The sequence below is a fragment of the Hippocampus guttulatus genome, chromosome 18 (assembly GCF_054856545.1).
Source record: "Hippocampus guttulatus isolate MCC_2025c chromosome 18, RoL_Hgut_1.0, whole genome shotgun sequence".
Lineage (NCBI taxonomy): Eukaryota > Metazoa > Chordata > Actinopteri > Syngnathiformes > Syngnathidae > Hippocampus > Hippocampus guttulatus.
The window spans coordinates 15,001-25,633 of NC_141278.1; the positions used below are offsets into that span (position 1 = coordinate 15,001).

Below are 10,633 nucleotides of genomic sequence, written 5' to 3' on the forward strand. Positions count from 1 at the left end.
CTTATTCCTCAATTACATTTGTTGATTTATGTGCACTGTCCCAATGAAATAAGAAAACCAAATTGCATATGCTGACAGCCATTCCAACCTAAAAGGACCACTGTTCATTTTCGTTTGGGTTAGTCGTATTGCATTCACTGCCCGCTTGTTTTGCCATGAAAAGGGGTTAGCATTAGTGTCACTTAATTCACTGGCAATAAGAAGTTGGGTCTTAAACTGGTTTTAGGATTATAGAGATTGGGTGGTTCAGGGTGTTAGTTTAGGGTAGGGGTTAATGGTTTAGGTTGGGATTAGGGGTTAGCGTTCAGGGTAGGGCAGGGGTGTCCAAGAGACTCTGTCCTGCCCGTTTTCCAGTTCTTCCAGGGGCAGCACACCTAATTCAAATAATCAGGATCGTTTTAATGACTCAGAGCTGGCTGATGAGCTGATCATCTGAATCAGGTGTGTTACACCCGGAAGAGGTGGAAAACAGGCAGGACAGTGGCCCTCCAGGCCCAGACATTCCTGGAGTATGGATGAAGGCTGGGGCTCGGATTTGGGGGTTGCATTGTCAAATCGAGTTAGGATTAAGGGGCTAGCATTTTCTGGGTCAAGGTTTAGGATTACCATTAGTTTAGTTAGGGGGTGTAGGGTAGGGGGTCATGGTTTATAGGTTAGAGTACAAGGACAGGTATTAACATTGAAGGTTAGGGAATTAGGGTTTGTGTGAGGGGATTAGGGTGAAAGGCAGGGGTGTCCAAACTCAGTCCTCAAGGGACGCTTGTCCTGACTGTTTTCCAACTTTGCCAGGAGCAACACGCCCGATTTAAATAATCAGGATCGTTCTAATGCTGCTTCAGAGATGGCTGATGAGCTGATCATCTGAATCAGGTGTGTTGCAGCCGGGAGAGGTGGAAAACAGGCAGGACAGTGGACCTCCAGGCCCAGGGCTGGACATGCCTGGAATATGGATGAGTGCTGGGACTCAGATTTGGGGGTTGCATTATCAAATCGGGTTAGGATTAGGGACTAGCATTTTCTGGGTCAAGGTTTAGGGTTAGCGTTAGTTTAGTTAGGATTAGGTTAAGAGGTTAGGGGGTGTAGGGTAGGAGGTCATGGTTTAGAGGTTAGAGTACAAGGACAGGTGTTAGCATTGAAGGTTAGGGAATTAGGGTTTGGGTGAAAGGCAGGGGTGTCCAAACTCTGTCCTCAAGGGACGCTTGTCCTGATCGTTTTCCAACTTTGCCAGGAGCAACACGCCTGATTCAAATAATCAGGATCGTTCTAATGCTGCTTCAGAGATGGCTGATGAGCTGATCATCTGAATCAAGTGTGTTGCAGCCGGGAGAGGAGAAAACAGGCAGGACAGTGGCCCTCCAGGCCCAGGGCTGGACATGCCTGCAGTATGGATGAGGGCTGGGGCTAGCATTTTGTGGGTCAAGGTTTAGGGTTAATATTAGTTTAGTTAGGATTAGAGGTTTAGTGTTTATAGTTAGGTTAAGAGGTTAGGGGGGGTAGAGTAGGGGTCATGGTTTAGAGGTTAGAGTACAAGGACAGGTGTTAGCATTGAAGGTTAGGGAATTAGGGTTTGGGTAAAAGGCAGGGGTGTCCAAACTCTGTCCTCAAGGGACGCTTGTCCTGGTCGTTTTCCAACTTTGCCAAGAGCAACACGCCTGATTCAAATAATCAGGATCGTTCTAATGCTGCTTCAGAGATGGCTGATGAGCTGATCATCTGAATCAAGTGTGTTGCAGCCAGGAGAGGTGGACAACAGGCAGGACAGTGGCCCTCCAGGCCCAGGCCTGGACATGCCTGCAGTATGGATGAGGGCTGGGGCTCGGATTTGGGGGTTGCATTGTCAAATCGGGTTAGGATTAGGGGCTAGCATTTTGTGGGTCAAGGTTTAGGGTTAATGTTAGTTTAGTTAGGATTAGTGTTTATGGTTAGGTTAAGAGGTGTAGGGTAGGGATCATGGTTTAGAGGTTAGAGTACAAGGACAGGTGTTAGCATTGAAGGTTAGGGAATTAGGGTTTGGGTGAGGGGGATTAGGGTAAAAGGCAGGGGTGTCCAAACTCAGTCCTCAAGGGACGCTTGTCCTGACCGTTTTCCAACTTTGCCAGGAGCAACACGCCCGATTCAAATAATCAGGATCGTTCTAATGCTGCTTCAGAGATGGCTGATGAGCTGATCATCTGAATCAGGTGTGTTGCAGCCGGGAGAGGTGGACAACAGGCAGGACAGTGGCCCTCCAGGCCCAGGGCTGGACATGCCTGCAGTATGGATGAGGGTTAGGGTTTAAATTTAATTTTAGGATTTAGGGGTTGCGGTTGAGGATTTAGAGTCTTACGGATGAATTGGGTTAAGGTTCACGATATACAGTATGTCAGGTTAAGGGGAGCATTAGAGGTCAAGATTTAACATTAGGTTAAGGATTATAGAGGTCAGCGTTCAGGGGAGTTTAGGGTAGGGGATTTGAGGGTTTTGGTTTAGGTTAGGAGTAAGGGTACAGGGTTAAAGTTTACGGTTAGGGGTTAGTGAGGAGGTTAGCATTCTGAGTGTAAGATTTATTTTAGTGGAACAGTGCACATTCATCAACACAAGAATAAACAGCAGAAATGCACTATATTTCCAAATGCTGGTTTTCAGCTGTAGCACGCATCACATAAAACACAGACAGTGATACAATCTGAGCCACTTTTCCCGCATACAGGTTTGAAGCAGTTCCAGATGAAAGAGGAGAGAAGCGTGTCACCCTAAACAAAAAAAAAAAAACAAAAAAAAAAAAGATTGGTTCACTTCTGTACCTTAAATTAGTTTCATCGACAGTCAGCACTGACGTTCCTCTCTCATCCTCGGCTCCACAAGCCATCCATCCGCACCAGCGCAGACCGTCCAACAGCGCCGTTATCTCCACTAAATAGATCAGGCCTGTGAAAAAAGCTCATTATGCTCAATATGTGCACACGTCTGCAACAAGCCAAGTTTGAAAGTAAACAAGAAGTCCGAGTGTCCATTGACAAAAATAAATAAAAGATTGGTTCACTTCTGTACCTTAAATTCGTTTCATCGACAGTCAGCACTTGCGTTCCTCTCTCCTCATCCTCGGCTCCACCAGCGCAGACCGTCCAACAGCGCTGTCATCTCCACTAACTAGACCAGGCCTGTGAAAAAAGCTCATGACAGGTGCAAAGAACAAGCGCCTGGGTTTGGAATTGGGTGAGGGGATTAGAGATGGGGTTTTTGGATTAGAGGGTTAAGTGTTAGGTAGTTGGGGGCTAGGGTGAGAGGGTTAGGTGTGAGAAAGTTAGCGTTACGGTTTGGCTTAAGCACGTTTTGGGTTTACTGTTATGGATTTAGGGTTAGAGTTAACACCTCAATACCACACTTTACCCTAACACCCCCCCAACCTCTAACACCCCAAACGTGTATTCTTTAGGGTTGCAGTGACTAACTGATCACATGTCAGAATGACCTCGAACACTCTGACCCTTCCTCCAACCTAAACCATAGCCCAACTTTAAACACTTAAACCGAACCCCCGTATCCTTCTAAAAGCGTCGACACACCAAACCCAAATCGCCTGTATGCCGAACCCGACATCGCATAACCTTAACACCCGACTATACTCTTGAACAAAATCCCTCGAACCTTACTCTGAACACCTAACCCTTAATGCCTATACATCTAACCACCAAACCCAACATTTCTATCTGCCTTACTCTAATTTCTAACCCCAAACTCAAACCTCGATGGTTAACCCTGAACATCGTGCCCTCACCTCAACCATAAACCCCTAACTGTCAACCCTCCAACTTTACCCCCTAATTCTACCCCTCGCCACTTTAACCATATCCCAAATGCTCACTCTAAACTTCAACCTTCATCCTAATTTCCCTTTACCCTGAAACCCAGGGGTGTCCAAACTCGGTCCCTAAGGGCCGCTGTCCTGGCTGTTTTGCATCTCTCCCGCCTGCAACACACCTGATTCAGATGATCAGCTCATCAGGCATCTCTGAAGCAGCATTACAACGATCCTGATTATTTGAATCAGGCGTGTTGCTCCCTGGGGGAGCTGGAAAACAGGCAGGACAGCGGCCCTTGAGGACCGAGTTTGGACACCCCTGGGTTTGAGGGTTTAAGGTAAATTAGGATTAAGGTTGAGGTTTAGAGTTAGCACTTGGAATATGGTTAAAGTGGTTAGGGGTAGGATTAGGGGTTAAAAGTTAGAGGGGTTACAGTGTTAGGGGTTTATGGTTGAGGTGAGGGTACGATGTTCAGGGTTAGCGCTCGAGGTTTGAGATTGGGGTTAGAAATTAGGGTGAGGCAGATAGGCATCTTGGGTTCGGTGATTAGCTGTATAGACATTAAGGGTTAGGCCTTCAGAGTAAGGGTTTGAGGGATTTTGTTCAAGAGGATAGTCGGGTGTTAGGGTTAGCATTCTGAGTTGAAGATTTATTTTATTGGAACAGTGCACATTCATCAACACAAGAATAAACAGCAGAAATGCACCATACTTCCAAATGCTGGTTTTCAGCTGCAGCACGCATCACATAAAACACGGACAGTGATGCAATCTGAGCCACTTTTCCCGCATACACGTTTGAAGCAGTTCTAGATGAAAGAGGAGAGAATCGTGTCATTTCAGTGATCAGAGAAGTTATGCTCAATATGTGCACACGTCTGCAACAAGCCAAGTTTGAAAGTAAACAAGATGTAGTGTCCATTGACGAAAAAAAAAGATTGGTTCACTTCTGTACCTTAAATTCGTTTCATCGGCAGTCAGCACTTGCGTTCCTCTCTCCTCGGCTCCACAAGCCATCCAGCCGCACCAGCGCAGACCGTCCAACAGCGCTGTCATCTCCACTAACTCAACCAGGCCTGTGAAAAAAGCTCATGACAGGTGCAAAGAACAAGCGCCTGGGTTTGGAATTGGGTGAGGGGATTAGAGATGGGGTTTTTGGATGAGAGGGTTAAGTGTTAGGTAGTTGGGGGATAGGGTGAGGGCTAGGTGTGAGAAAGTCAGCGTTACGAGTTGGCTTAAGCAGGTTTTGGGTTTACTGTTATTTAGGGTCAACACCTCATTTTAACCTCAATCCTACTCTTTACCCTTACCCCCCCCCCCCCAACTCCAACCTATAACACCCCAAATTGTATTCTTTAGGGTTGCAGTGACCAACTGATCACATTTCAGAATGACCTCGAACCCTCTCACCCTTCCTCTAACCTAAACCATAGCCCAATTTTAAACACTAAAGCCAAAACCCGTATCCTTCTAAAAGCGTCCAAACACCAAACCCAAACCGTCTGTATGCCAAACCCCAACAGCCCAAATGCGTCATCTCATAACCTTAACACCTGACTATCCTCTTGAACAAAATCCCTCAAACCCTTCCTCTGAACGCCTAACCTTTAATGCCTATACATCTAACCACCTAACCAAAGATGCCTTTCTGCCTCACCCAAATTTCTAACCCCAAACTCAAACCTCGAGTGTTAACCCTTAACATCGTGCCTTCACCTCAACCCGTAACACTTTCAACCCTTTATCTTTTAATCCCTAATCCTACCCCTCACCACTTTAACCATATCCCAAATGCTCACTCTAAACTTTAACCTTCATCCTAATTTCCCTTTACCCTGAAACCCAGGGGTGTCCAAACTCGGTCCCTAAGGGCCGCTGTCCTGGCTGTTTTGCATCTCTCCCGCCTGCAACACGCCTGATTCAGATGATCAGCTCATCAGGCATCTCTGAAGCAGCATTACAACGATCCTGATTATTTGAATCAGGCGTGTTGCTCCCTGGGGGAGCTGGAAAACAGGCAGGATAGCGGCCCTTGAGGACCGAGTTTGGATACCCCTGGGTTTGAGGGTGTAAGGGAAATTAGGATTCAGGTTGAGGTTTAGAGTTAGCATTTGGAATATGGTTAAAGTGGTTAGGATTAGGGGTTAAAAGATAGGGTTGACGGTGTTAGGGTTTTATGGTTGAGGGCACGATGTTCAGGGTTAGCGCTCAAGGTTTGAGATTGGGGTTAGAAATTAGGGGAAAGCAGATAGGCCTCTTGGGTTAGGTGATTAGCTGTATAGGGCATTAAAGGTTAGGCCTTCAGAGTAAGGGTTCGAGGGATTTTGTTCAAGAGGATAGGCAGGTGTTAGGGTTAGGCGATGATGCATTCAGGATATTCGGGTTCGGCATACAGGCGGTTTGGTGTTTTTGACGCCTTTAGAAGGATACGGGGGTTAGGGTTTAGAGTTTAAAGTTGGGGTATGGTTTAGGTTAGAGGAAGGGTGTGAAGGTTCGAGGTCATTCTGAAATGTGATCAGTTAGTCACTGCAACCCTAAAGAACACACGTTTGGGGTGTTATAGGTTGGAGTTGGGAAGGGGAGTTAGGGTAAAGTGTAGGATTGAGATTAGAATGAGTGTTAGGGGGTGGCGTTACGTTCGGAGGTGATACATAGTTATCACAACACTTGCAGCTGAATCAAAGCGCTTTACAGAACAGTTCACATCAAATCACAAATGCAGTCATATAACACAACAAGCATTAGTCGGTCAGGCAGTTAAGCGATTATGGTTTGGCGGTGAGAGTTACGCATTTTGGCGCCTGGTAGATGAACAAATACTGCATCTGCAAGACAGAAAGGAACCAGGACCGTTTGTGTCAATTTACCACACCGTATGTACAAACGAGGTTTTGGGGCAGTTCTGACTCACGTCCATCTGGAAGAGCTGCAGACGCTGCTCTCGGATTTCCAAACCAAGCCAAACACGTCCACTCCTGCCCGGCGTGCAGCTTGTCCGTCATCCTGACAATCACGATGAACCTGCCTGTCTGACCGACACTGGGGTAAACATCAGGCATGTCAATTTTGGATTGATGTCACCAGAGTTATGAATGGAACTATTAATTTACTATTAGGTTGTAAAGACCTGCACCGAATTTTCTGACCTCATCAAGTAGTTTCAGCAGCTATCTTAATATTAGCCAAAGAAATATTTTGAAGTGCGATGCCTTCGGTGTACCTGCAAGTGGACCACAATGGACGCGAAGGGCGGATTGGGCGCCTTTGACTTTCTTGGGGAACTTGATGCCGGCATCGCAGGGTTGCTATGCGATGAACATAAAGTGTTACATTGGCAAACCTTGCAAAGAACGAGCCATTCGATACTTCTGCCAGCGTATGTGTTGGATGTAGAACTTGAATTTACACATCGCGTAATCCACCAGGATGGCAGAGTCCTCCACTGCCACGCACACGTTCCCTTAGTTTCAAATTGCAATTTCAGAACCCTTTGAATGTTAATTCTCCACCATCGCTTTGACTATTCCTCCATTTTTGTCTTGCCACTTGCAATGGCAAGGAATTTGAGATCTAACTGAAGAAAATGAGGGTGCGACCCGAATGAAATTTTTTGGGCGGATTGGGGGGTCAGAAGCCCCTTTTATGCCACCATTTTTCCACCTGTTTTGCTGCATGACAACCACTCACTTCCTTCCTCTCCTTCAGGTGCGCCAGCATGACAACAGTCAACACCTTCTGCTCCCAAATCATCCTCCAGAGACCCATCCACAAGCGCGTCAGCACAACGCCAGCGGATCCCCGAGCCTGACCCGGGTCTGTTATGATCCATTCTTACTTGTGCGGCGGACCTTACCTGAGTAGCAACCCGGTGGAGGGCGACGGTACAGGAATCACAGAGACCCTCTTCTCGCTGTGCTCTCATGAAAGGAGTGCAGCGCCAAAAGGCGCCCCCGCCCCCATCAGGAATAAACCCCGCAGTGGAAGGGGGAGCCCGCAGACCCCAAGCAGCCGCTGTAAAGTCCGAGGCCGTTATGACGTCCGAAGGGATAATCCCGCCCGAGATCCAGTGGCGTGAGGAAAGCACCTCCAGGAGCGCAAGCGTCATGATCTTCTTCTGCAGGACGTGCTGTCTTTAACAAGGGGGTTTACCGCCTTTAAAAAGGCGCCCCTTAAGGAATGTGCCTCCAAGAGAAAGATGGTGCCGAATGCATTGGAATTTCTTTAATCACGCCACCCCTTACAGTCAAGGTGTCACATCAAATTCGAAATGATCACATTCGGTCATCACAAACTGAATAAAATATGAGTGAAAATGACACAATAAAATCAATGACTAAAGAAATAACGTACCTAAAACATACATTTAAACAAAATTTACATACTTCCTGAGTGCCGCAATGAATGCTGGGAAGGTATAGTTTCCAGCCCAGCATTCCGCGACCGTATGTTGTAAATCCACGCAGACCATTCAAATACAGAAATGCCTACAACTCAAAAACTTCTTAAAATACATCGTGGATTGGAAAAGTGTCAGAATGCCATTTAATTTTTTTTCCAGAATATCATTAAATCAGGAAAAGGAGCAAGAGCGGAAGCCATTTTATATTTAATGTAAAGGCAACGGAATAGCTCCCAGCATGCTTTGCGGCACGAAGAATCGAGTTTAAATGCATGTTTTGTGACACTTATTTTCTTATTTGTTTTGGATACATCATTTATTCAGTCATTTTTCTCTCTTTACATCATCATCTCAGATTGATTTCAGTTTGCTTCATAAATGTGTTTAAAAGTGGTACCGTGAGTCTATAAGAAGGTTGGATTGGAAGCCTATTTATCTTTCGTAAATGCTCCCACAATGCTTTGCGGCACTAAGAATCGCGTTTAAATGCGTTTTGTGACAACTATTTTCTTTGTGACAATTATTTTCTTATTTGTTTTGGATACATTATTTATTCAGTCCATTTTTCCTTTTCATAATCAGCTAAAATAGATTTCAGTTGTTTTTTTTTTAGTAATAGCTCCCACCATGCTTTGCGGCACCAAGAATCGAGTTTAAATGCATGTTTCGTGACACTTATTTTCTTATTTGTTTTGGATACATCATTTATCCAGTCGTTTTTTCTCTTTTCATCATCAGCTCGGATTGATTTCAGTTTGCTTTCATAAATGTGTTTGAAAGTGGTACCGTGAGTGTACTGAAAGGTCGGATTGGAAGGGTACGATAAAGTGGCGTGTCCACCAGGGGGAGACACTTTCATGCCTTCGAGATTGTGGCCTTTTTTTCGGAAATGCTCCCACAATGCTTTGCGGCACTAAAAATTGTGTTTAAATGCATGTTTTGTGACACTTATTCGTTTTGGATACATCATTTATTCAGTGGTTTTTCTCTCTTTTCATAATCAGATAAGATTGATTTCAATTTGCTTTCATGAATTGGTTTTTAATGTGGTACCGTGATTGAACTGGAAGTTCAGACAGGATGGGTGCGATGTCGCGGCCTGTCCACCGGAGGGAGACACACACAGGCCTTCGGAGAGTGTGGCTTTGAGGTAGATGATTCAACACGAGTTGATACGTGGACGAATTTGGAATGAAAACCTAAATCATCCAACAGCTAGTCGTATGACAGCAAAGAATTCTTTGCGAATGCCATTGTTGTTTTTGCTGCTGCGAAAAGGCTCCCAAGGGGGTGTCAACGAGCAGAGGGGAAGTCCTATCCAAAATGGAGGGGTGCAGTGGGGCAAGGTGAGGGAGCCATATTCAGGGCTCGGAGATGCTGGCTTTTATTTAAAACGATAATTTAGTCGATGAGTTGATAAACGGAAGATTGAAGAGAAACAAGCACCCGACTCATTCAACAGCTCGTGATATGACAGGACATTAAATGAGTTAATGAGGTCCGGTCGCAAAATTGCTACTTCTCTTGAGCCTTTGGATTACATCCAATTAAAAAAATAATAAAAACAGGCAAGGATTGGGGCAGTTTGAATAGAAAATACATATTGACCATAGATCTTGTTTTTTAACTCGCGAATGTATAATACAAGCATCCCTTTCGCAGTCAACACTGACGTGTTAATCATAAATTCAAGCCGAGCTGTATTTTGTTCAATTCTAGTCCAGTTAATTTTATTAACGTCCCTTCTTATATTGATCATCGGTAACGCCTTCATTGTAATCACTATTTTTGGATCAATTCACCCACTATCAAGTTTCATCTGCAACACACAAGCATTGATGGTGTTTGTGTTGGTTTGGTTCAACTTACCGAAGAGCTTAAAGTTGAAAGCTGCTCGAGACGCTTTAATGCAGCGAAATCCACAGCTTGAGCAAGTTTCCACGCGCAAGCACTTTCACTCCTCAAGTGTCAGAATCGAACACAGATTACTGTAGTGACACCAAAGCGCCTAAGAGAGCAACCCCAATTTGAGTCACTCCAACTTGAAAGAAAACATGTCATAAAGGTCACCTATTTGCTGGTCATAAAGTCTTAAGATTCAAGGAACGAGCATGACCCAAATCAATCCGTATTAAAAAATAAATAAAATAAAAATCAGGCAAATCCTGTCCAATCTAGCCACAATGTTTTCGCACATTAGCCACAGCACTTTGGTTCCAGGAGCTGCGGTAACAAATTTAAAATGCCCCCAAAGTTGTCCACTTAAGCCCGACTGGAGTCAATCAACTTGATTCCCTTCCCCGCGGCTGGCTAATCAAGACAAATCATACCGGCTGCGTGCCGTCCTTCAAAGCTTGTGCAAAAACAGCTCGCCGCGCCTCTCCATTCTCTTGGCTGCAAGAAAAGGATTTTTGCACAAATCTTGTTGGCGCAAACAAGTCTGGGGTTGATGC

At 45.2% G+C, this 10,633-nt stretch overlaps 1 long non-coding RNA gene across 1 annotated transcript in view; it reads right to left on the bottom strand.

Annotated features, from left to right (window-relative positions):
* LOC147190379 (uncharacterized) overlaps positions 1 to 4,976 on the bottom strand; it is a 5,185-nt gene extending 209 nt beyond the window's left edge. Inside the window, exons 1-2 of the long non-coding RNA XR_015103835.1 lie at positions 4,737 to 4,976; positions 4,494 to 4,590 (exon numbers count right to left, since the gene is read on the bottom strand). This is a non-coding gene — a long non-coding RNA (uncharacterized LOC147190379). The remainder of the gene's footprint in view (positions 1 to 4,493; positions 4,591 to 4,736) is intronic.
* Between the last annotated feature and the right edge of the window lie 5,657 nt (positions 4,977 to 10,633).